Genomic DNA, 27,283 nt, shown 5'->3' with positions numbered 1-27,283 from the left:
AATGTTGGCGGTAACATGGATTGCAAAGACTATTCGGATGACGTATTCGATGGAGATGAGGAACATAATATTGCAAACGGGGGGAAAAGGCTGGCCTCACTATGAAATGACAAGGACCTTGGCTGAAGGACATCAGACTCATGCACTGGGACTCTATGAGAGGCAGAACTGACCGTTGGTGAAGTAGTGTATCTGGCAGAGGTCTGGTCCATTGTGTCACTGTATTCCACCCGGTCTTCCTAAAAGAGCTTGCACACCTGAACAAGGGTGAGACAGAGATTTGAGCAGAGGTTTTCCTGTCTCTTTGGAGTTAGCTTCGAGTAAACCTTTTCTTCTTTCAACTGACATCACTTCCCGTGTTTCCTGGAGAATGGTGGGCAGCTACAGATCTGCGCAGCAGAAACCCTTCTCTTCTGTGGTGTGCAGCTCTCAGGTCCCCGCCCTGGACCCAGCAGTGATGAGAAACTTCCTCCCGGGCTGCTGCCCGGCCCCCTGTGGCCACATGCAGGTGACCATGTTGCATCTAACACACACATTCTTAGACAGTCCCTGCACAATTTTTTATTTCCTGCCTATTAATTTGCTTATCTGCTCTCCAATTTTTATTATTTGGGACATTTCCTATTTGTCTGATGAGTTCTATTGGTTGCTTCATGTTGAAGGACTCAGTATCCAAAACTAACTAGAAACTCTGGCGAGACTGAGGTTAATCAGCAATGGGCCCTCCTGAGAGTGATCTGCCTGCTTTTTGTTTTTTAAAAATTTTTTTCCCAATCAGAACTCCAATGTTATTACCTTTAGGTCTCTTCCCTTGGGCAGTTTAGAATCCTTGGAAAATGAAATGCTCATCTGTTGCCAGAAGAGCAGTAGCTTGTGCTCCAGCAGCTCTGGAACTAACGCTGGGGTAATGGCCGCAGTTGGGGTGCACAGCGGCTGAACCTGTTTCATTCCTTGTTTGCAGTAAAGTACAATGTGTGTGGAGTCTGTTTGGTGAGTGGTGCTGTTTGACCCCCTGCAGCTTGTGCTTTGAGGCCAAGTCTAAGGTTTTCAAGTGTCTCAAATGACCTCTACTTGCTGGTAGCCGTTTAACAGGCTCTTTCTATTCCAATTCCTTTGGCCTGGGAGGAATTACTTGCTGCCGTGATTTTATCATAATTACTTAAATACAAGTGGTGAAAATGACTCTTTTGTATATAAGTTATGAGTTGAAAAAGTCTCCCTTGTTTTGTAGGTGTTAACTTTTGAAATTTAATTCAAAGCCGTTTAAATTGCAAACAGTTTACATGTCTGGAAGTCATAGGGTTACCAACCAAGTCATAATTGCTGAGCAGCTAACTTATCTCTCGTAGATGGAACTGGATACATGCATTCAATTTTTGTTTTTAGATAAAGGGGAAATTATTGTCTACTTCTGAATTGTACACCTGCTAGCACACTATTTTGTGTCAGTGAAGAATGATTGCTTTCAAATGCCCGAACACCAGCACTATAAGAACATTTTTTCCCATTTTTTTTGTACCAAGCTCTTAATGCTATATAAAATGTCATCTGGGAGTACACTGATGGCACTTTTATCATAATTATGATTATTATCGTCTACTCCCCGCATTTCGGACCTTCCATTTTCTTGCTGTATAAGAGGAATCACTTTAAGTCACGTGGCCTTTTAAAAGAATAGAAATTGAAAAGGAAGTTGGAACGTCCATCGAACTGACCTTCGAGTAGACACAGCTGGAGGCCCCTCGGGGTTGCCAGTCTCAGAGATACAATATATTCCACCCTTGTACAACTTCTTCCTCAGAAAACCATTTGATAAAAGATGAAAAATGGTGATTAGAAAAGGTGAAGGATCATTTTCTCTTTTTCTTTCTCATTCGGTCTTCAGGTTTATCTTTCTGAGGCTTATCTTCGAACACTAGCACCGCCCCGGGGAGCCTGTAAGGGGTTTGGCCATGGCCGTCTGCAACCTGCCTGTTACAGGGTACTTCTTTGCTCCGGTGCAGGGCCTAAGGCCTACCTTTTGCACCCATGACTGGGTATTCTCACAGGAAACTACTCGCATGGGCAGACAGACGGACAGACAGACACACACACACCCTATGGCTCTTGTATGAACTGTGCCTAGTTTTTTCTTGCTAAAACAACCTCTTTCTAGAAGAGCCCTGACCAGAAAAGAAGTTAGATCTGGGCATGTTGGTCAGATGAGACAGAGGAGGCTGCAAAGCAGAATATACACGGCAGAAGAAGCATTGCATCGTTCTCATTTCCATGGAGGGAGTGGGTTCCAACATGGAATAATGGGAAGATTTCAAGGGCACCTTACTCAGCAGCAGGTGGGGAGGCAGAGAAAGGTGGCCTGAGAGTGTGGCCTCTCCCGGAGTCGGTGATGTTACTCAGGCAGGTTTCCCCCAGGGAGCTCTGATTAAACAGATATGGGTCTGATGGATGGATGCTATAGCTGAGGAGTGGCCACTGTGATACAACTGCACACTTCCCCTGGACTGTGGGGTCAGTGGGGTGAGTCTGGCAGTGTGTACTTATGTCCTGTAGGAAGGTTTAGGAATAGGGCAGATAATCTGCATCAATCCAGCGTGAGATAGTCAACCCCACTCTCAAAATGGATGCTGAAGGGCCATAAAGTTATCAGTAGTCACGGCAAGGGACAAGTTTTAATCACGCCCATGAGTTCATTGTATTTGTCAAAGTTGAGATATGGCATTTGTAAAATTATAGCACTTGTAAGTAGTCACTGCAGAGCTGTCAATAAATCAACTAATATGTATGGTCTCTTAATCTCAGGAGTAATGATGGTCTTCACCACCAGTATAAGGAAACAGCCCTCAACTTGTTATAACTTAAATACTAAGTGTGCTATTAAGGCTTGAATGTTCAAGCGTCATGAAAGTCAACAAAGCGTGATTTGTACGTGGATAACTTAGGTGCTCCTCTGATAGATCCTAGCATTTACTCGGAGTGAATGCTGCGGTATTTGTATTACTGACTGAGGAATAGTGTTGTGAAACAAATGGTTAACTATCTTTTACAAATGAGTGTTGAGGGGAATCCAGAAGTAGTTTAAAAAATCTACCGAAATATTTGAAAACAACTCACTCTTGTAAATGTGCAAGTTTCTGTACTCATCGGAGTTCTCTAGAACACGTGGTATGTACGTGACTGGAGATTCACTGAGGGGCTGGCTCCTGAGCCAATGGAGGTGAGAAGTCCGACGAAGCGCCGCCTGGAGACCGGAGAGAAGGAGAGGATTGGGTAGCATGGCTCAGTCCCAGAAGCTGATGCTGTGACTCTCAGCCCAGACTGCAGGCTTGAGAACCTGAGGGAGGAAAAAAAAGGATATCCAAGCTCCAGCAAAGAGAGAGAACTTCTCTTTCCTCTGCCTGTTTGTTCTACCCGGGTCCAAAGCCAGCTGGACAGTGCCCAGCCACGCTGAGGGTAGGCCCTCCCCAGTCAGCTCACGGACACGCACCCGTCTTCTCTGGAAACATGTTCACCGACACAACCGGAAGTAACACTTGATCAGGCATCTAGACGCCCCTGATGCATCTGAGCTGACGTCTAAAATTGCCCACAGTTTCCAATTTCAGACTTTCAAAAGGCAGTTCATAGGGTTATTACAAAGTATAATTGTAATTTGTATTTTCATATGAAGTAATAATCGTGTAACAGCCATAATGACATTACAGATACCCATAATCAACTACCTAGACTTAAAATATATTCTGTCACAACTTTTTCAGATTGCTTGTTTGCGAAGGGACAAAATTAACAAAACTAAAGATAAAGCCCTACCACACTGCCACCATCCTCAGACCCTTCCATCACCCTGGGATTTTTAGGAATTATTCCCATACAGTTAAAACTTTACCTTTAAAAGTACTGTTTGAGAGCTAAAGTTAGAATGTGCCCCCTAGAGAACACTGGCTGGGAATTAAACCTTGTGTGATAGTGTTGAGACCTGGACTTTCAAGAAGTGATTGTACCGCTGTCATTGCTACGAGGCTGCGTTTGCTCGGAGAGCCAAGTCTGCCCGTCCTGCTCTTCCTCCTACTCTCTTGTGCTACCTTCTGTGCTGGGGTGATGTCTGTGGAAGCCCTGGCTGGAGGCCAGCACCTTGATGTTGGACTTTCCAGTCTTTAGAATCATGAGACATAAATTTCTTTTTATAAATCACCCATAACCAGTATTGTATCTTAACAACACAGTTGGACTAAGACGGTGTTCAGAATATTGTTTTCAGTACTAGGTATGTATATTACTGGTACTACATGATACTAGTCTTATGCAAAAGTTTCTTTTGCAATTTGGCATTATGTTTTTCAATACTTATTCACATTTATAGAATATGATAGAACTACATTATTTAATTTCCACTGTTGAATAAAATTTTGTTATAGCAATAAATCAAGTTTTATGCATACATACTCTTACTAATAAATGATCAAGTATTTTCTAATATTTTGCATTGTAAACAATATTGTAACAAATAAATTTGGACATAATGGTACTGTGTGCAAGAATTTCTTTAGAAAAGTAGTTCTAAATAGAAGGCAGGGACATTTGCCAGTGTGTGGGGATATTTTTGCTAGTCATATCTGGGTAGAATAAGCTACTGGTACTGTATCTGGTAGATGGAGACCAGGGACACTGCTAAAAATTCTACAGTGTACAGGGTGATAGAGAATTATTTGGCACCAAATATACATAGCACCTAGGGTGAGAAAATCTGCTCTAAGATGTGTAAGTAGAAGAACTAAAGAGTCATACCACGATAATGCGTGTTGGATTTCATAGTCTAAAACTGACAATTCTTCACAAATTAACCTATAAGAATAGGTTCAGTCTGGTTTGTCAATACCATCATAGGGTTTTACATGAAATTTGATAAACATTTACTGTTTCTCTATTTTGAAGCCTATCCTCTGAATGGATAAAGCACACAGCTGATGAATCAGATTGATAAATACAGATTATGTCAGTGTAGTCCAGTGATCATCCTCCAACAGGATGTCTTTCCATGTAGTTTTTCCCAGCCTCACCATGGGGGCGTCATGTGGTCTAGGTGGGGGCATGCTTTCTTTTGATACAGTACGTATCTGGACTTGGACATAGCTCTTAGGGCCTGTCCAGCCACAAGACTTAAAATCAACTTTATACCATTTCCATATGGAGTGGCAGTGGAATGCATATGCTAGATGACTTCAATACTAAGGACAATCAATGGCCTTAAATGGAAGCCTAAGCTCTGAGCAGCATTCTTTCAGACAGAGGCATACTTTAGAAGTTGTTTTCTCATTTCTTTCCAGTTATGCATATTAGCTAAGTTTCAAAATTTTACCAATTACTTCACGTGATGTCAGGAATGAATTTTATTGCCACATTTACATGATGGATACTATGATGGGCTCTCTTTGGCAAAATCAAATATTCAAGTAAAGACAACTCAGGTTTTATTCTGGTTTTAAAACAATAGTTCTTTCTTTATGTAAGCGGTTTAATTATTTCTGTTGCTTTTCTGTTGTGAATTGTAAAGGACCTGGGTTTTGATTGCCTCCACTAGGGAGTTATAAACCTCCTCACGGATTCTCAGCGGTCTATAAGCTCCTGCTAAGTTTACTTCTTCCTAAGGCACTAATGAAGTTGGAAGTAGATCTTAATTATGTTGTGACCTTGTTGACTGACACCAGCGCCGTAATACATTCAGCCTGCAATGGTCACCTCTGACAGCTTTGGTACAGGCCTATAACTCCTAGGTCGCTCCCATAGACTCCAGTGTACCTTTACCTCCTGAGAAGGAGCACTTTCCACCACAGAATGCGGTTGCTCATCAGCCTGGACCCATATCACCCGTCCAATCACAGTTCCATTCCCCACTTGCTGCACGACTAAGCAGTTCACTTGTTTCCCCTGGGTTCAATTCCCTCACCTGTGAAGGGGAGAGAATAAGAGAGCTGCCTAACGTAGCTGTCGTGAGCATTTTACTTATATATTCAGCAGCTAGTTACTGAGTGGCCATTTTCATTTGTCAGCTGTTCCAAGTGCTGGAGGTAAGGCAACAGGCAGGGTGAAATTCCTACCTGGCTGGTGGGAGTTAGATAATAAACATGGATATACGGTGTATATCATGGTATGTGGCTTGAAGGAGAGGCTGAATACATACTGAGTATAGATAATAATGCTGAGAACAAATGATGCTTTAAGGGACATGTGAGTGGAACAGTATGTAAAGATTGGTTTTGGTCATGTTAGTTTTGAGATCACCATTATTCATTTAAGTGAAGAAATGGTATTTATGTGTATTGTGGACTGAACTATATACTCCCTAAAATGCATATTTTTGGGTGGTTCTTTTGAGGCAGGGTCTTGCTATATAGTTCAGTCTGGCTTTGGCCTCACTAAGTAGCCCACGTGGCTCAAACTCACAGCGATCCTCCTGCCTCAGCCTCCCAAGTGCTGGGATTATAGGTGTGCGCCGTCATACCTATATACGTCTATGTAAGTCTTCACATTGTGGCTATATATTAAGATAGGTCATTTACAAAGAAAATTAAGGTAAAATGAAGTCATGTGGCTGAGTCCTAATCCAGTATGATTGGTGTTCTTGTGAGAAATGGATATTAGGACTCAGAACCATGTGAGTAGAAGACCAAGAGGATATGCGGGGTGAAGACAGCTCTCTACAAGCCAAGAACGGAGGCCGCAGAAGAAACCAACCTGTATTGACAGCAGACTTGCTGATGGCAGACTTGCCTGCAGAGTGGTGAGGGGACACATTTCCGTCGATTGACCATCCCTGGGACAATTCCAGCCAATTAACCTGACTTGGATAACTGAGTAAGTGGTTGCATTAGTCCATTTTCTATTGCTGTAACAAACTTTCTGACCAAAGCAGATGAGGAGATGGCCTATAAAGATGAGAGCCGAGAGGAGGGGAGAAACCTGATAGCCTGAAACAGAATGCCCTGATCCAGACAGCTCCGGGCCCTTCAGCAGAGCCAGCAAAGGCAGTGGAAGAGGAGCAGCCTGTGACAGAGAGGGAAGGACAGCGACACCCAGGAGGAGAAGCGAAGGAACTATTCCACAGAAAAGGGAGGGATGGGCTTGGCAAACCCACGCGTGAGGTGAGCAAGACAGGACAAAGAAAGGCTTAGCTAGATCCGGCAGCTTGGAGCTCGACAGTGGCCTTGCCACAGCGATTTCGATGCATGATGGGCATAAGCAAATAGTGGTGTTCCAGGACAGGAGGGAAGACGTGGAGACAGTGAAGAAAGCAACTCTACTGATGCAGTTAATCCATGAACATAATGTGCTTTCAATGTTGGTTGCTATTTTTAATATTCTTCTTCTTATTATTATTAGTTAGTACTTGGCTGCAGTCACAGAGGTGGGCAGGTACGCACAAGAAGTGGGATGGGCTTAGCGAAGACAAGGGGCAGAGGGGAGAGGGCAGAAAGGCGCCGTTTCCCCCAGTCTGGTCCCCACGTGGGACAAGTACCGAGCTCCCTGGGTTCTGTTCCCCGCAGTGCGGCGTTCCTGCTGCAGAGATCCTGTGCATTACAGGGCATTTTCATAGGCGCGACTTTGAATAGCTTTCTCCACAGCTCTTTGAAAAGGACATTGTAAGCCTTAGTTAACAAATGAGAGTTTAGGTTCTGGAAGCTTCCGTGACTAGTTTTTTGTCAGTCAGTGGGAGATATTTAGGTTTCTCCTTTAATGAGTACTTACATATGACCCCAGTATATCTGTACCTAAGTTATCTGAATGTCACCTCCTCTGGAGGGATTATTGCCCAGTACTTCTCTCTTTCTTCATCATTCCTCTTGAAAAAGATATGGATATGGAGCAAAAATATTTTTTATCTTCACTTAAAGGATTTATTACTGCTCTAACAATGTCTCATCAAGAATTCTGAAAAAGGAAAGTCGTAGAAATTTCATTTTGATATAATTCTTGGGAAATACCAATTCTGTTAAGTAAAACAGAACAAAAGCCCTCAATTTTCACCAGTCCAACAAACTCCTCAAGTTTGGGCTATGCGTGATGCTGCCTGGGAGGAGTCTAGGCTGCCTTGCTCATGCTTGGCATAGGCTCTAGGCAAGGGGCAGCTGGCCCAATAGCTGGAAAGATGACAGCTTTAAACTGGGGCATGGATATGCCTTGGCCGGAGCTGGAATAACACCTCCCACTCATCAAAAGAGTTGAGATGGGTCCTTGTGGAATTTCTGTCTTCACAAAGAGGCAGGCATCCTTAGCCAAGTGGTTAAATGAGCAGCAACTGTGTTTCGGAGGCAAGATACGTAGAGATAACTTGCTTAAGGCGGGCACCCAGGGCCTGCTTTTAAAAGCACAGTTATAGTTAGAGAGCTTTCAATACACTGTGAGACTGATAAAGAGTTTGTCTCCATCCATAACCGTTAGCATGGAAGGACAAATCCACAATGCCCAAAGGCAGGGCACTTGCTCAGAAACACAGCATTCAGTTTCTGTAACTGCATGGAAATTCCCTTTAAAGTTGTGCATTTCACAAGATGTAGTAATTGGCTTGGGGTGTCATGAATTACAGAAGAGGGGGCAATGGCAGCAGAAGAGCATAAAGGAACAGATGTGCAGAGACCTCATTGTTTCCAATGAGTATCAAAAATAGGTCAGAAAACAAGTTCAGCTTTGATGGTTGATGTTTTTATTTTCAAGGAATTCTACATAATGAAGTGTAACCTGAGCAAACAGAAACTAGATTCAATAAAGAGCCAGAGAAGGCATTTGAGGAATAGTGTGGGTTGAATCATTGTTATGACGTGTTTCAATAGAATCTCAATTCTTACAGTTTCTGTAAAATTCTTTCTTAATGATCCTTTTCCTCCAGTCTGATAATCTGTTGGACAGGATGTAGGCAGGTGACAGTGACATTGATTCATACCTATGTTCACCTCTTCTTTGGCAAAATGAATGGCGTCCTTGTTGTGCACGCATGGCAGACGAGGTGGACAGAGTAGTGGTCGGGGGTCATGCAGAGCGGGTTTAATTACGGGCTCCACTGCCTTCTAGATGTAGTTCTGGCCTTAGGCTTCAGGTTCTCTATCTGTAAAGTGGGGGTATAATACTGTTTTATATTGCTGTCATGAGGGCATAAGAGGTAATTATGCCAAGATCTGGATACTTTTGAGGTGAGTAAGGGCCACTGTTATTATCATCTCCTGAAGTAAGCATCCACTGTCTGGAGGAGTGTGTGTGTGTGTGTGTGTGTGTGTGTGTGTGTGTAGATGATATATGTGTGTGTGGAAGGGCGCGCGGGGAATTGCTTTTGGCTACTGGAGAGATTAGTTATGCTCTGGATGAAATCAAACATGTAGCAAGGCTTAGTATGAACATTTCAGGGGAACTGAAATTCTTGATCTTTCTCTTGCCTGTGACCTTCACCGTTTCTTACCAAGAAGAGCTCTAGTGTCCATCACCTGTGTCCTACCAAGATCTGATAGACAAGGGGGCCAGGACCCAGCGGCGTGCACTTTGCTCCTATTCCTGCTGACTCTCTTACCCTCTGAGAACATCCTAGACTGGAAACTATGGCGATAACTCTGAAACCTTAGTAATATGGAGGTACTTCAGACACGTCAGCAGTTAACACGGTCCTGGTCCCATCTGACTGTGCTGCATGCTCAAGGATTCACTTCGTAAGCTCCTGGGTTAAGTTAACAAGTAGGTGAAAACTCACCTTCAGTTCAGTTGCCAGAAAGGTAGTTACAATCCTGCGCTGAAAAATCCTCCACAAGCTGCTAGTGCGACGCATTTGTTTCTCCGGTCTGGATCACTCACCAGCTGGCTCCCTCTTGTCGGCAGTACATGCAGCTCACCTTCCACGTAAAGGAACAGACGTTCATTAAGAAAATGGCAACACAGCCAAGTTGGGGGGGGGGTGACCAAGCCTGTGGTGCCGCTTGCTCTTTCTTAAGACAAACTCCTAGTAAGAACGGGGCTACATTCAGAACACACGCGCACACGTATGCGTACACGTGTAGAACATTTAAATACTCCTTTTCCTGTTTTGCCCAGAGTAAAAGAAATATCCCTTTTTTATACAAAACCTAGAAAGGAAGTTTTTCAATTTCCCTTAGGTTCCACATCTGTGCAGAGGAAATCAGCCCACTGTAAGCACTGATGTCGTGAAGCACAGTGTCTGAAGTGAGACAGCCCACCGTAAGCACTGATGTCGTGAAGCGCAGTGTCTGAAGTGAGACAGCCCACCGTAAGCACTGATGTCGTGAAGCGCAGTGTCTGAAGTGAGAGCGAAGCTCACGCGCTCTGTTTCTGCTCATGAGATCAACTCAACTGCTACTGTGTAAATACATGTACATTCTCTTTATCTACATGGGGATACTTTAATGCTCATGTTTAGTATTTAGGCTTCAGAGAGCCTTTCATTTTACTTTGGCTTATAAAATCTTAGCTATTCATCCATGTGCCGCGGACACAGTTCTAAACCAGCCTGCAAAACATTTCCTTTTGATAAATGGTTATGATTCAGTCAGTTATCTGAAGAAGCTATGTGATTCTTTTGAACGCCAGTGAATATACAGGGAAGAAATGATAGGAAAAAAGGAAGGAGAAAAGGTGGAGGAAAGGAAAAATAATTTTCTCCTTAACCCATCATGAGTTCTTAGCTGGGACTCCCTGTAACTAAAGACAGATTAGCAAGAGGAAAATAAACGGAAGTGTATTAACAAATATACTTTCTGTACACATGGGTGATAACTCAGAGGAGTACATTTCTAGAGTGAATCTGAAAGAGTTGCTTGAAAGTTTAGACTTAAGTACTGACATTTACTGAACCAACAAAAGAGAGCTGGAGGAAAAGTCTGAACAAGGTGGCATAGCCAGGAATCACACACAAAATAAAGAACAGGTCTGTTCTGCAGATTTCAGGGGCTGGCTTTTCTCTTGATTGAAGCTCCAATGGTTTAGTCCTGACAAAGGCAGATTTCCTCTGTAGATGTTATGGTTTGGATCTTAAAGGTCCCCCAGATGCCACCAGGGGAAGGGTTGGTTGCCAGCCACTGGCACTATGGGGAGATGGTGGAACTTTAAGATCATGCAGCCTAGTGGAAGAAAGTCAGGTGGCTGGGACGCTGGTCCTTTCTCTCTGCTCTCTTTCCTTCCTGACCTCTGTGAGGTGAGCAGCCGCCTCTGCCACATGCTTCCACCATGGTATACAGGCTCCCAAGCAGTGTGGCCAGGCCGCCGTGGACTGGAACTTCCCAAATCACCAGGCAGAATAAACATTTCCTCTTTTAACTTGTTTATTTTAGTGATTTTTTTACAGTGATGGGAAATGACTTCTGCAAACTTTTCACGAAGGAGTAACTTTTTGGAACTTCCGTATCTATAATTTTTTAAATAACCAATTAACATAACATCTCCAGATTAATCAGTTGATATTGCATCCATGTATTGAAATGTCAGTTTGTACTATAAATATGTACAGTTAATTTCAAAAGTTTAAAGACAAGAAGGAAATGTTAACTATCCTGATTTCATCATTCTATACCATAAACATATATTGAATTATCACTTTACAGTCCATAAATTTGTGGAAATAAAATAATAATTTTTAAAAAACTCAAAGTAATCATTGTACTGAACAGGTATATTTGGGATAGCACAATCTGGTCTCACATTTTGGGGTGGGATATCTTGAACCATGTCAAAAGCCTTGAAAAAAGGAAGGGAAGAAGGAGGAGAAGAAGCAATAGGGAGGAAGAAATTGAACGAGGGAAGAGATGACATATGTTTGTATTTCGACCCATTGAAATGTTTTCCTCAAGTCCATCTGCATTTGTCCTAGATTCAGGGCTCAAGGCCAGTGCTGCGCAAGCTTGGACTTTGGGTGAGGCTGGTGTGACATGTCTTCCCTCTCCAGATGGGTGCTCTGCTCTCCTGTGAGAGCTTTTCTGCTCTTTCCAAGATTTCAGAAGAGTTTGCTCATCAGCTAGCTTTCCTTTAGGCCACCTTAGTCTAAATTTCTGATCTCTCTCCGCTCAATTATATTTTAATTATTTAGCCTTTGTTTTATCAGAGCTGAGACTCTCTCAACCTAAAGATAGCTATTGGTAGCTGAAATAACTTTCTTCTTCAAAGTTCCATATCTATATTGTTTTTCTAAGGGAGCAATGCCTTAAACTAAAAGAATAATGTTAAAGAATCAAATGCTAGATACTTGATTGGAGGATATTCTTACAGTAAGACTTCTGAACAACAAACTAGATAATAGTGTTCCTCTCCAGTGTCAGTTTGAGATTGTGTCACTGAGGACTCCACTTCATGGAAGGTGCAGTACCACTGAGAGTGACTGGCTCAAGGTGATTCGGGTGTGTTTACTGTCCAGCATCATCTCCCAATTTGTCTGTCTGGAAAGTAAAAGCTTAGCACTAAAACCCGGTCACACTTGTCCTGTACATCGCAACTTTCTTCCTAGTGGACCTGAGCTGTCAGTTCCTTAATGTGGTTCCTAAATCTAAGTTCTTCAAAGTTTATTTCAGTCCAGGCTTCAATATCTCCATCTGGCCAATTACCATATTGCTACTGCACAAGGACAAGATTGATGCCTACTCCATTGCTTTTTTTTTTTTTTTTTTGAGAGAGAGGGTCTCACTCTTGAATTTACTGTGTAGCCCAGGCTGGCCTTGTACTCATGGTGATCCTCCTGCTTCAGCCTCCTGAGTGCTGGATTACATGTTGCACCACCACCCCTGGATCTCCATTGCTTTTTTTGGTTGCATGTACTTTGTTTTGAGTATTCTGCCTGGCACGGTAGCCGAATCATGTATATAGACTGACTTTTGCCTTGTATAGGAGTACTCACCTCAGTCTACAGGTGAAAGAAACCAAGGCTTTTAAAAGTTTTTTGATTTGCTAAAAGTTGAATAGGCTTCCTAATACCAAGAATTGAACTCAGGACCTTGTGCTTGCCAGGCAGGCATTGTGTCACTGGGCTATATCCCTGGCCCTGTTAGTGGGCTTCTTAAAGCCCCTTCAGCAAAGAAACTCAATGAAAATTTTCCTGTTTATATGTCTAAAGTTAACATTATAAGTTCAAAAAAGACATTTACACCAATACCTCAATTCATGGATGCTTTTGTTTACAAACAATTTGGTTCACAAACAGAAGCATTTGACAAAATTTGGTTTTTGTTTGAACATTGCGTTGGATGACAGACATGACCATTGCCATCTTTCCCACACAAATGCAAACATGCCCGTCATTTCCAAAATCATAGACCAAATTAAATTGATGAACCAAGGTACCAGTGTATCTCAAGGACCTTGAAGTCTCTGGCCTGCAGCTTTTAAAAACTAAATGTGAACAGTGATGGCTGTGCTCTGTGAATGTAGCTTAAGTTATCATGTCATGTGTGTTTGATTGGCCAACTGCAATCATTCCTTTGCACAGTATTTGCCTACTGGGTTATGGTCAACCTAGTGTTTTCACCTATTAGATTTGTTTTGATATTGTTCAGAGATGAGCGTTTAAGAGCTGGGAGTTTTGCTTTTGGTGCTGGTAGAGCATCACCATGTTCTCCATATAACCATGCAGCCTGAGCTCGTTTGAAAGAATAGAGTCCATCAAAGAATTGGCCCTCCTCCTCCACCTCATAAAGTTTTTATAAATACAGATTCTGCAGGAACTATAGTGCTTTGTTGGGACAGTGCCAAATTCTACAGTACAATAATACTTGAGAACCTGTGTATCCCAGAGTCGACATGTTCTTGTGGAAATTGCAACAGTTGGAACCAAGATGTGTTTATAGGAAAGATGTTAAAATGTACACATATATTAATAATTTGAAAGAGCCGGAACTTAGAACAACATCCTCAAAATCGCTTTTCCCTTACTTCCATGAGTCTGTGGCATTTTTGAAAGGAAAGATTACTGTGGGTGCAAATGTCATTCACATGTTAACAAGTAAGTAATCTTGGAGTTGACCTTACCATACTGAAGAGCAGAGGTCAAAACATTAAGAATGCTTCTGGGTAACAGAAAAATACCTCAATTTAGCATCTACCGTTTTTTTTTGTTGTTGTTTGAGATAAGGTCTCCCTAGATAGTTCAGGCTGGTCCTGAACTCACTATGTAGCCCAGGCTGGCCTCAAACTCGTGGAGATCCTCCTGCCCCAGACTCCCAAGTGCTGGGATGAAGGTGTACATCATTATGCCCAGCTAGCATCTAGTATGTTTAAAGCATTGTTCTAGGCCACTTGGGTTAAGGTATGGGGTGGTAGAAAGAAATAATTTTCTGTTAAGAAGCTTATTACCTAATTGCATCTAAATATTTTGTGACAGGAAGTTTGAAGTATCCCAAAGACATCCCAAAATTAAACTCCTCAGACTATTCTCCCCAGAGTAGTTACTCTTTCTGGTTTTCCTTAACAGAACAATTATTTCAGTGAGCTACAAAACTGGGAATTGTCCTAGATACTTTTTTTTTTTTTTTTTTTTTTTTTTTTTGGTACTAGGAATAGAACTCAGGACCTTGTGCCTAGTAGGCAGGTGCTGTGCCATTGAGCTATATCTCTGGCCCAGTTGTCCTAGATTCTTCTTCTTTTTTTTTTCCTTCAGGTACCGGGACTCAAACACATGACCTTGTGCTTGCCAGGCAGGTGCTGTGAGGCTGAGCTAAATCCCCAGCCTCAGTTGTCCTAGATTCTGCCCTTTCCTTTATCCTCCATATCCAAGTGGTTATCATCAGAATTTCATTTCTTCCCTTGAGTCTAGCGTGGACCTCTGTCCACAGTATTGTTTTTGCTAATATAAAAACCTCTTTCCTCATAGCTGTACATATTTCATACCCCATGGCTCATCCATTTTGACCCAGAGGAGCTTGTTCCAAACCAAGAGCCATTCCAGTACTCAGTGTCTTTCTGAAACTTCCAAATGGACATGCTCACATTCCTTGAGGCAGCAAATACAGTCCAGATGAGATATAATGACTTCACAATTACTAGGCATCCATTGTCCCTCTGTCCACTTGGCCACTGCAGTGGGGGTCAGCTATACATTCTTGTTTGCCTGGAAGGCTAATGTACACCCAGTGTCACTGGGTAATTAATTATAATGCTTTCTTTTCCTCTGAAATGTTTAGATGATAAATTATATGACCACTCTACTTAAGTATCATGGACTTGTTAAAAGTCTTGTAAGGAATACTCTGGTGAGAATCACCTGGTGATAAATAAACCAGAGTTGAACATAAATTAGAATTACTCTTATTTGAAAAGGGTAATACAATACCTTATTATTACTTAATATCCTTGTGAATATAGGAGCTTTCTCTTGGTACTCATAGGGAAAGTGAAAACTATAAAAATGATAGTTCAGGGCAGTATTTGATGTTAAATGATTATGAAAAATGTTTGGTTTTCAAAACATTTTGGATTTAGGAAAAATAATTGAGGGATGTTGGACCTGTACTTAATTGTGTGGTCCTAAAAGGACTCTTTGTTTTCTCCAATATTAGGTTTTCTTATTTATAAAATTAGAATAATAATTGTACTTCCTAGTTGAGTGGTTGTAAGGCTAAAATAAGATAATTATGTAGCTGGGCTAACAGAAAGGTCTGATACAAATTGTTCAATAAATGGTAGTTGTTTTTATGAGCTACATTCTGTTTTCACTTTACCCAAAGGTAGACATCCCAAATTATTTTAAAGTATACAAAGCATATTTAGAAAATGTGATGATCATGGAATCAAATATCTCTATTTTTTTCATCTACCATAAATTCTTTTCCTTAGAGATTGTTTATGCCTCTCCACTGTACTCTAAACAGAACAAAAAGGCTTCTATTTATCACTGTACCTCAAGGAGGTAGGAGTCTTTCTAGCACACAATATGCACCTAGTAATTGATTGAGTGAATAAAAGCCTATGAGATCTCTATATAATATCACAAGGGTATTCTAAGCATAGATCTATTTGGGAAAATCCAAAATATAATCAGCCAAAAGTGTTGTCATAATAATACCCAGTGCACAATATGTGCACAATCTTTTTGTTTTAGTCACATGGAAGCTTTGCATCTCCCCATCTGTCTGCTGCTTGTCCTGGCAAGGTGTGGGTACCACAGAACTCTGGTAGGTTCTAAAGATCTGTCACCACTTCTAACACCATCAAAACAGAGGGTGAAATGCAATAGCACTGCTGAGCTCCATGATTACTCATCACGTGTTTTAGGAGCTAAAAGTTCATTGACTATTTTAAAAAGTCTAGTGTTCTATAATTTATAAACAGCAAACAGTTTCCCTCAAATATCCTATCAAACTTTGAGAACATCTAAGAAAGTTGACAAAATAAATTCTATTCTCACTTGGCAATTTTTCTCAGCCATAGGGTAATACCTCACAGTGAACAAGTATGTCACTGTGAACAAGTATGTCACCCTCCCAAGTCCAAAGTATAATAAGTAATTGTAAATAATTCATGCCCTTTCATAATTGAGCAAGTGATCTTAAATGCTTTTATTGAGCTTGCCTATGAGATGAGAATTCAAAATGCCATGCGAGAAGATGTAGCGCAGGTCTTCAATAGTTTATCTGTACTCGTGAAGTCCAAAATTTGAAAACTGTATTTTTCCCTTCTCATTTTGCTGTGGAACGGTATTTACTTTATGGCAAAACATGAGTTGGAGATGAGCTTCATTCGGTGTTCATTTATCCCTCTACTGTGAACATCAGTCAACTTTCTGTTACTGAAACAAAATAACAGAGTAGGAACTTGAAAAGAGGAAACGTTTACTGTAGCTCACAGCTTTGGAGGTTTCAGTGGAGGAGCAGTTGTTCCTATTGCTTTTGGGCCTGGGGCAAGGGGCAGCACATTCCGTAATAGTGGGGAGTTTGCAGGAGAACAATCTGCTTACCTCACAGTGACCAGGAGGTGAAAAGAGCGTCAGCAAGAGACAGCAGGGGTCCTCAACCATGTTTGAGGCAGAGGCTTCGAGTGACCTAAAACCTCCCCCCACTTAACAGCTCTAGTGCTTCTCAGTGGTGTCACGGGTTAGGGGCCACGCTGTCAACATCCGGGCCTGCGGGGGACATTTAGATCCATACGGTAGCAGTAAATATGTATATATCATGTTTCAGAAGTATCAGTACATTTGATTTTGAGTGCTGCCCAGATCTATGGGGTGTTACACAGACCTAGGTGAGCACCACTATTTCTATAAAAAAAAATCTGCATTCAAATAATCTGCCCCGTGGGTGTCAGGCTGGGGCAGTACCAGCATCAGGTTTATTATGAGGAGTCTGACCAGTGAGAGAATTATGTGCAACAGCTGACAAGTGTGTGTCTGTGACACTGGCTGGGTCTCGGTGTGATACAGGCCGGACGCAGGTGTACCACTCAGGAGCAGCGTCATGCAGCTTTTGCACTGGGGGGATGGTCTGTCTGTGCCACATCTGGAAATCCATCCTGTAAGTGTTTCTGATGCAGCCAAACAAGAAAAAAGGTGGGTTCTAAGAAACCGTCAAGCTAGTGTGGGTGTACACCTGCAGCCCCGCGCTCAGGGAGCCTGAGGCAAGAGCACCGCAAGATCGGGCTACCTGGAGCTACTTAGCAACTTACAAGACCCCATCTCAAAGTAAAAGATAAAAAAGGATGCAGTTCAATGTGAATATTCTCAGTTCAATCCCCAGTACTGGGGAAAAAAATGAACAAAATTCCCTGGCCCCTGGACTTAATTAACTAAATTAGTGCTTGCAACAAACTTTCATGACCCCATATCCTTGCTTACACTGTCCGCTGTTGTAAATAGAGTTTGTCCACATCCTCAGGAGATAACCTGCCTTCCTTTATGCCGGGCTTCCTGCTGGCATGAGAAGAACAGGATTCAGAACACTCCGGAACCACTCTAGAGAGCCATTCTGACAGCAGCTCGGTTGAAGGCTGTCTGGTAAGGCGAAGAGAATAACGTAACTGAACCTTTCCCCTGTGACACACTTGCTAAGAACACCCTGTGAAGGAAGGACTTATCCCTCGTTTATCCTGGAAGGAAATGAAGGCTCAGAAAGATGAAATAACTGGACAGCGTTCCCAGAGCCGCAGGCCACACTCGCTTGGTCATGAGATTGTGTCTACATAACTGCAAAGCTCATGCTCTTCCCAAAGCTAACGCAGCACTTCCTTACAAAGAAGGAAAACCCAAAGCCAGAGATAACAGAATGGCAAACCTCGCAGGTACTTCGCAGTGGCACTTCATTAGACATCTGTAGCCTTTGCTAAGGGTGGAATTTTTTGAAAACAAGAAGCAATGAAGACCTTTGAGGTTGTCTAAGACATTAAGCAAATACGTGCCTCAGGGTGACCCAGTCAGACACTTCCTCCCTGGCTCTTTGTAAAGCAGATTGGATTAAACACTTGAGGAGACAAAATGCGATGTGCCAATTCTATGCATTTTGAAACAATAGGAAAGTGAAAAGTACTTTGTTAAGAGTTTATGTCATCCAGAATTTACCTTTTAGTCTCTATTTTCTCACACCTGTTAAATAGTAATCAAGCTTCAGCTGCTAAATGAAGGCAAGATGGTCAGTAGAAGGTGAAAAAACAGAAAAAGGCAAATTAAAAGGACAATGTTTTTCATGCTTTGCAAGTCACACAGAAGTGTGCCATATGCCAAGAAAAGTAAATTACAAAAATATCGCAACTTAATTAGGATCTCAGGGAGATACATCCATGTACCACCTTCCGGTTCCCCCACCCTGCCACTTCACACATGCGCACGCAGGCACGCACGCACGCACGCAGCTCAGCAGCTTTTCGCACACAGTGCTCAGGCGTGAGTGCTCAGAACCACTACAGAAGACTTGGGGTATAGTGCAGGTTGCTCGGCCCCCTGCTCTGCCTCCAAGTTCCGCATTCAGAAAGTATGGGGAAAGGTCTAAGAATTGGTATTTTTAAAATCAGACCCACATGTATAAACATCATATTGTCTTCCTAGTGTAAAAACCTGAAAGAGTAAATAAAATCTGAAAGGCACAATAGATATTATGAAAGGAAAAGAAACTGCTCAAAAGGAAAGGACAATGGATGTGATAGGATGAGGGAAAGGAAAAAACAAAGAAATATGTATACATACAAGATAGCTAAGATAATTGTACTACTAGCTTCTATTGGTTTATTGAAAGAAAAGTTAATGCTTAGTTTTTAATTTTATTTTATTTTTGACCAGTTTTGCATGCTTGTATCTGGTAATCTGAATGACTCCTTTGAAGAAGACAACATGCAATATAACAACCATTGCTGAATTCATATCATCTTGTTTTTTGAAATTCCATATTGTTTTGAATGCTTTTTTATCATATTTATTCTCTTTAAAATTAAAAAAAAAAAAAGAATTGGTCTTTTTCACAAGTGACCACGGGCTATTATTTGAATGTTGTTGCCCCTCAAAATCCCTATGATGAACCCTAACCCCCCATGCCGTAAAACTGACAGACAAGGCCTGTTAGAAGGTGATCAGGTCACCAGGGAGAAACCTCCTGAATGTGATTAATGTCTTATAAAAGAGGCCTCAAGGAGCTTGTTTGTTCTTTCTACCATACGAGGACACAGCAAGATGGTACTGTCTGCATCGAGAAACACATTCTCACCAGACACTGAGTCTGCTGGTGTATTGATCTTGGACTTCCCAGCTTCTACGACTGTAAGAAATAAACTTTGTTAATGGGCTACCCAGTTTATGGTATTTGTATGGTGGCAATCCAAACAGACTAAGACATCAGGTCATGCTGATGCTCCTAGCTTGGGAACCACATTTTGAGGTCAACTGCTTTGGTGAACATTACTTAAGTTGTATTGCCCTGAGCCTCAGAGCACAGTTCTAAAGCAGTGATGGGCATCAGACCCACTGGGCATATTGCTAAAGTGCAGTTGCTTCACTGTTGATTCTTGATCGTGGTTGAACGTCTGAACTAGCTGCAGAAGCTATCCTTCTCTGATCCACCGCAGATCAGTTGAGTCAATATCTTTGAAGGTGGTGCTTGGGAAGGATATTTATTGGAAAGTTGCTCTGCTGATAATAGTATTCATGGAAGACTCATAATCACTACAGACTGGATTCAGGAAGCATTATGCAGCCATGGAGTATGCATTGGAAAACAAGTCCAAACACTCCTCATGCAATTCAAGATGCAGTGCTCTGGTCTGAAACACAACCCTCTGCAAAGCTCATGATCACTCTCCTACTCCTCCCAGGGCACACTCTGTCACCTGCAATTCCTGGCTTGGCACTTGTTCACCTTTGGTTTGAAAAGCTAATTTTCTCACCGGATTAACTCATTCCTGTCTTTTGACGCTAAGCTCAGTGAGCCACTTACCCAGCAATCTTTAGATGTTTCTCTTCTGTGTTCCATGGACCTTCTGTTCTCCTGTACCTCAGCATTAATTAAACCACACAGCACAGTTCCTTTCTACTTTTCTATAGGTCTCTTCCACTGGGGTGGTAAACTAAATATAAAAGAACAAGATAATATTTTTTTCAGTTCTAGAAGATTCCATAATTGATTATGCTGAAATAATTGATAATTGACAATTTAGCAGGAGGGAAATATACAAGTTTATTGTATGAAAGTGTGGGACTCCAGGCTTGAGTACTCTCCACAGGAAGGAGAGCAGAGGAGGCACTGTAGGCACTTTTAGAGGGAGAGTGAACAACTGGGGTCAGGTGGGGAGCAATTAATAAACTCAGAGAACAGAAACTGCCTTGGGACAGTCTTTGCCTGGCCTGTGAGTGTGGTGTTACTTCAATCTTCTTTCCTAAGAATTAATCTTCCCTGGTTAGAGTGAGCCTTCAGGGAGGAAATTGGAAGCAATTGTGTTCCTTCTAGAGGAGCTTCCTTAGTCTGAGAAGGACAAATGCGGAGACATCCCTTCTCTATTCCTTTCCAGAGAAAAAAGACCAAGAGGCAGATCAGGAAGGGCAGAGGGACCTCGAGTTGGCTCCTGTATTTCAGTAAGTGAAAGCACCATTGTCCGGGGAATCATTTTTAGAGCCCCAGCACAATAGATGGTGTTCAATCAAATTAAATGTATTAATATTAACTCAATCCTAAAGTAGGAGGAATAACTCTATTTTTCTCTCTTGGGATAATATAGTCTTATTTTTAAAAATATGGTCAAGAAATATGGCTTTCTAAGTTAGGATAAAATAGATTACTGAAATGAAAAAAATGTTCTCTGTTAATAATTAATAAGTCTTATCATTCTTTTCTTTATCCAAAAGAAGTCTGATTTTATAATGTGAAATCACTGCAAAAAGTTAATTAAAAAAACTACATTCCAATGCCTAGTGCTTTACAATTTCACTGAAATTTATCCTGAATTTTTAGTGTATGTTTCCTGCGATCGTAAGCATATTTCCAAACAGTTGTTGTTTTGGCTGTGTGAAACTCTTTAGCATGCTCCAGACATGATCCTAAAATACCAAAGTGGCAGACAGGAGCCTGTAGCGGTATTGTGGGTCTCTTAGGAAACTCTTGGAATATCAAACACCTCCAGACAAACTGCAGGCATCACCAACCCTTAGAGGAATTATACATCACAGATTTCCACCTTACATTATCACATTGCAACCAGGCTTCCTTGGTAATGTGACCCTGCAATTCCAGGCAACAGAGTTTGTTACAGGAAATCATAAGATTTAGAGCTTGCAATGGGAGAGATGATGGGGTCTGCTCTGCTTTCCTTCAGGGTCTCAAGTGCGCACTCTTTATCACAGAATCTATATAGTTTATTCTATGTTTCTCATTCCATTATAAAAGGCAGTGACTTACCACAAATTATGAATAACAAATACTACTCTGTCTGGCTAGGGAAAAAAAGGAATACCAAGGAAAAAGGAAAACGAATACCTTGCTTAGTTCTGGTGATTTTTAAAATAACATATTTTATAAGTATATGCATGTTTCCTGCTTTAATAGACTTAAGCATTTCCACATTACTATATACAGTTTCATTGTCATGCCAACATATATGAACTGTTTGATGAGAATCTGCTGTCAATCTATGCATCTGACAAAGACGGTACCAAAGGCCATTACTCACTTTGCAAGTGAACACATGCTTATCTGCCTTAGGATTCTACTAAAAATTTTTGACTAGGTGTCCAGTGTTCCGGTGTGAATAGACAAATAGATTTCTATCCAGGAAGAATGATGCTTTACCTAGAAACATGTAATGAGTGATCATGGGCAAAGCTGACAACGACCCTGAGATCAGTCAGGAAGGGCATGAGAGGTTTTCAGCCTCCTTGCCCAAATCCTTGATACTCTGATACTCTTCAGCCAAGGACCACCTAGACCTGCACTGTCTCTACCTCTGTCTTCCTTCCTAGTGTCTACGGTATATTTGAAACCCGAGAAAAGACCCACAGGTTGGCAATATGAGTCATTCAGAGCTTCTGGTTGTGCAGAATAACAGAGCTATAGCCATGGAAACTAGGTGGCAAGGAGTTAAGAGCCTGTGTAGTATCGAGGCAGAAAAGCAGATCTCTTCTCTGAGAACAAAAGAAAAAGGCAGAACCTGTTATTACTGGCTGATCCTTACCACACACATGAGCCCTGTTTATCTGTTTCCTGTCGTGTCCTCAACCTCCAGGGACGTAGTGGGATTTGTTTATCTTGGTGTTGTAACTTTGTAAACTGACTATCTCTATATGAAATGTAAGCTTGCAGACCAGAATACTGCGTCACCTAACTTTCTGTCCTCAGTTCTTATGGTTGTTTCCATATATGCTGTATTAAGGCAGAAGTAGTGGTTTTTGTTTTGTTTTGTTTTGTTTTTTTGTTTTTTTCTGGTACTGGGAATTGAACTCATGACCTTGCACTTGCCAGGCAGGCACTGTGCTGCTGAGCTAAATCTCCAGCCCCAGAAGTAGTTTTTTAAGAAAAAGAATGAGAGGTACTTCTGAGAAGAGTGATCTACCCAACTTACCATGCATGGCACATCTGCTACTTTATCTGTCTGTATATATTTTCTTCTTTGATTATATCTATTCATTGTTTTCAAATGGAGTAGCAATTCATATTCTACCAAAATATTTTCCTAATTAGCTAATGTAAACTAAATGTTTATTTTTCTAGGCTTTTTTGAAACAAGAAATAAGCTTAGCAGGTTTCTGAATATTTAGAAGACTCTCTTACTTACATAAAGCTATGTCCATAATCCATGAATTATGAATGCATAGAGATAAATCTGGAAGGACAGTTAATCAGATGGAATTTCAGTGATTTCCATGAATATTTCCTTGCTTTTAATATTGTCTGAACCGTCCATTATGGTCTCAGTTTAACAAGAGTAAAACAATTTTTCTGGAAGTGGACATAATATGTATTATACCCGGAAGACTCAGATCTAGGCCTGCCCCTCATAGCAATAAATTTGTCTAAATTACAATGTAATCATATGTAAGAAAAAAAATAGAACTACCCTTTTAGCATTGTGGTCTTGTCCCGCTGACACGGGTGTGAAAGCACAGCCTGTCATTACCTTTCTTTGTCACCCTAGGCTACGCTTGAGTCCTGGCTTCCCGTGTGCTGCTACTGCCTGGGGTTTGCTGGGCAGGTGGTTTTGAGGTCAGAGCTGCTACTGATGAGAAGTTGGTTCTACCCTTCAGGGCCTGAGGCTGACTTCTGGATCACCTTTGAGGTACCAGGACGTTTTGCAAGGCTGCGACTATCGCTGTCCAGGACACCATTGTCTCAGTTCTTGCGCATAAGTGTGAACATCCTCTGCTCTCAGAATCAATAGACGACTCTCCTCTACCTCATAGCAAGAACAATCACTTTTCTCTCACGGGGCAGCAAGAAAATTTGCATGCCCCTGGTTCTCTTCCTTAATCCCCAAACGTGTTTTCTATACCAGGCAGTTCTCTACAGTTTGGCCCTGTTATAGTCAGGGATTTTGCAAGGGGAACAATTTAATACAGGACACTGAATTATAAGATTATTTTTTGATAGTCACCCAAAGAATCATATACAAAGAGAGTGCAGGAAATCTGTCCACACACTAAAGACCGAAGAATCCAGCTGAGGGCCTGGATCTCACGGAATATCCTGCATGAGTCCAGCTGAAGACCTAGAGCCCATAACAGTGTCTCCCATGAGTCCAACTAGAGGCCTATAGCCCATGACAGTGTCTCATGCAGGCCTGTTTCATGGACCTGAGCCGGGAAGGCCCAAAGGTCAGTGGTGGAAGCTAGAAAGTCTGTGCCAGCGGGATGAAAGAGCTGTGCCAGCAGGCTGAGGGATCTGCACGGAGCCAGGAAGCGACACTCAGAGTAAGGACCAAAGCTCCGCCGAAAAGCACCACAGCCCTCCTCAGCAATAGCAAGGTCCCGAGCTCCTCCAACGGTGAAGACAGCTGAGTTCCCATCAGGAAAGCCAACGCAGCAAGCTTGTTCGGGAGACTGGCCATACACCATCTTCCCCTCTGGAGCCAGGAAGCGATGCTCAAAGTAAAGACCAGAGATCCCAGAAGTGAACCGAAGCCATTCTCAGTGGCAATAAGGTCCCGAGCTTCTCTGACAATGAGAACGGCCAAGTTCATCGAGAAATCCAGCATGACAAGCTCCTCCAAGAGAACCAGCAGCTCCCTAACAGCTCCTCAGCAGCTTCTGCTCTTCTCCAGTTCTGCCTCTTATGCTGCTGGTAACCGTCCTCAGGGGGGCCTTCTGTGTCTAGCGGGCACCACACTGGTTTGGTTCGGCTGGTTGTTACAAGCTGACCACCAGTTATCAACCCACCACAGGCCCCTACTAGTGGAGGGGAGTGCAGGTATAGATAGCAGATCTTTTGGGCTCCTTAGGGACGCAGCTTCTTTACCTTTTATATCTTGTTACAGGACTTTCCCAAGGCAATGAGTAGAGGGGCCTATACCTGACTGAGCAAAGGGAAAGGAAATAAAGGGAGGAAATAAAACCCAAAGATATCTGAAAATAATTTCCTGGAAGTCATGAAGATGCTGTCATCCTGGGCGTTATACAGAGTAGACACACACTACATATGAGAAACTCCACCAGACCTCGGAATAGAGGAACTTAAGCCCTAAGGCCCAAAGACATCCACTGAACGTAATACATGACCTCATCTTTTCTGCAGGTAGAACGGTATCAGCCACACACTCCCTTTGGGGGGACCGGGAAAATGGTTACTCAAACCAGCTCCCCTGGGTACTAATTATCTCCCTGAAATGCCCGGGAAAGACTACAAGGTTGAAAACTGTGCTGCAATTCAAATGAGGAGAATCTTAACCAAACAGGTAGGAGCAGGACTCAGAGCAAAAAGCGGCCGGATTCCCTGCCCCGGGCCCGAAGGGTCGAGACCGTCAGGGGTTATGATGGGTGCGAGTGGGGATGGAGCAGGGGCTTTGGACTTCCGGGAGTGTGACAGGCCCGGGCACGTCTCGGCTCAGCGCAGAGGGGCAGCTCTGAACGGAGGCAGCGAGGAAATAGGGGCCCTCGTGGCGCCTGCGCCTGTGCCCATCCCACCCACTGTCTCAGTGTCTCATGCAGAGAGGCCAGTTTCCTAGACTCAAGTTTATGGCACGCTACTCAGTTAGCCTCCGTGTCCTGCAGGCTCTGAACGGAAGGAGTGAGTGGATGGTGCTCAGGGTTACCAAGTGGAGAAAAGCGTGGCCTCTGAAGTGATCGCTGGCCCAAGTCCACTGACTGTCCAGCTCCACCCTTCACTTTACTCCAGGTACTCAGCGTGTTGGTCAGTTTGCTGGCCTGGAAATGACTATTTGAGGTAATCAACTTACAAGGAAAATAAGGCTTATTTGGGTTTGTAGTTTCAGAGGTTTCATTGCCTGTTTTCTTGGCCCGGTTGCTTCGGGTCTGTGGCGTCACAGTCCGTCACAGCAGAAGCTGGTGGCAGAGGAGGCTGTGCACTCGTGGGGCTGGGGGGCGAAGGCAAAGGGAGCCCAAGGGCCAGAACAAAGGCCTGCCCCGAATGACCTGACTTGGTTTCGCCGGGCCCCGCCTCTGTTAGAAGTTCTGTCACCTTCTGTGACATCACGGGCTGCCAGACCTTTAGCACCTGTGCCTTGTGATCAGTTTGATCACCTATGGAAAGAGCTGGTATTTTTTTTATGCTCTAAGATTGTGGGCAGACTCGAATGGGAGAGACACAAAGAGCCTAAGACTGTGTCTGGGACAATTACGTCTCCTGGGTTATTTTAACCGCCGCACAATGAAACAAGTACACCAACAGTCTTAGTACCAATATTTAATGTTTTCCCCTTTTGTGATCTTTTGAAAATGCCTCAGATGGTAGCAACTGGTGACTAAAATAAGGGAAAGCAGAACAAGACCGCAGGATCCATGGTTGTCCTGGGAAGTGGAAAGAACTACTTTGTGCCTTTTCCTCTTTATTGTCAGTCAGTCCCTTTGTTGTGGGATGAAGTTGCATGTATGAGTAATTGTACATATTCCTATTTTTATAAAGTGCTGACCCTGGTTGGCACATAGTACCTTTAATTTTTAAAAGGTTCTATTTTCTTCTGAATCCTCTTGCATTCCCAAAGGTAGTAATCAAATATCATTTAAATAATATGCCTTGTTGAAATCATAATAAAGCGGTTAAGAAATATACTTTGGAGGTTGATTTAAAATACACTGACTTTGAGATAAATATATAGTGGTGTAAAGATGGATTTTATGAAGTTTGACCAACAGATACTACTTTGGGAAGATAAGTATTCTGGTTTTGAAAACAGAAGAGGTTCCCTTGTCTGATAGCTTATATAATACTAATTAGAAGCTGGCTCAGAACTATGTTTGTCATAAAATTTTGGCAAGCTCTGCAAATGTCTGAAAGAGTAAAGGACAACGTGATCACACACATACTTAAAGTCTTGAGAAAAACATACTGTGTACCATTTGACAGTAAAATTATTCTGTGCTTTTAAGGATAAAGGGTGCAGAGATGCCGAGGACTGTCTAGTCCCAGGCCTTTTCTGGTAAATATTTAATGAGTTAGGTCATGATCTGTGACTGTTTTTGTTCTTGTTTTTGTCTTTTTTGAGACAGGGTCTTGCTCTGCAGTTCAGGCTGGCCTCGAGCTCACTTTGTGACCCAGGCTGGTCTTGAACTCGGAAGGATCCTCCTGCCTCAGCCTCCTGAGTGCTGGGATTACAGGCATGCGCCACCACGCCTGGCCGTGATCTATGGCTGAAAAGCTCTTTTTTTATTTTATGGAGGAAAAAAAGTAAAATAAAATTTCATAAC

General features: G+C 42.4%; 1 long non-coding RNA gene across 5 annotated transcripts; it reads right to left on the bottom strand.

The window, feature by feature from the left end:
- Positions 1–186: 186 nt before the first annotated feature.
- Positions 187–26,023, bottom strand: LOC102030478. Of its 5 annotated transcripts, XR_001235238.1 has the most exons (9): positions 25,816–26,023; positions 20,376–20,505; positions 17,795–17,950; positions 16,922–17,086; positions 9,728–9,866; positions 5,800–5,941; positions 3,112–3,331; positions 1,716–1,792; positions 187–257 (listed from the first exon to the last, which is right to left on the bottom strand). It is a non-coding gene; the product is annotated as an uncharacterized LOC102030478 (long non-coding RNA). The 5 variants fall into 5 exon arrangements; XR_001235240.1 differs by lacking the exon at positions 5,800–5,941; XR_001235239.1 differs by lacking the exons at positions 187–257; positions 1,716–1,792 and having other exon boundaries at positions 2,668–3,331.
- Between the last annotated feature and the right edge of the window lie 1,260 nt (positions 26,024–27,283).

Source organism: Chinchilla lanigera, unplaced genomic scaffold (genome assembly GCF_000276665.1).
Source record: "Chinchilla lanigera isolate Chin_1 unplaced genomic scaffold, ChiLan1.0 scaffold00039, whole genome shotgun sequence".
NCBI lineage: Eukaryota > Metazoa > Chordata > Mammalia > Rodentia > Chinchillidae > Chinchilla > Chinchilla lanigera.
The sequence above is the reverse complement of the archived record's forward strand: the minus strand, read 5'-3'. Positions and strand labels throughout refer to the sequence as shown.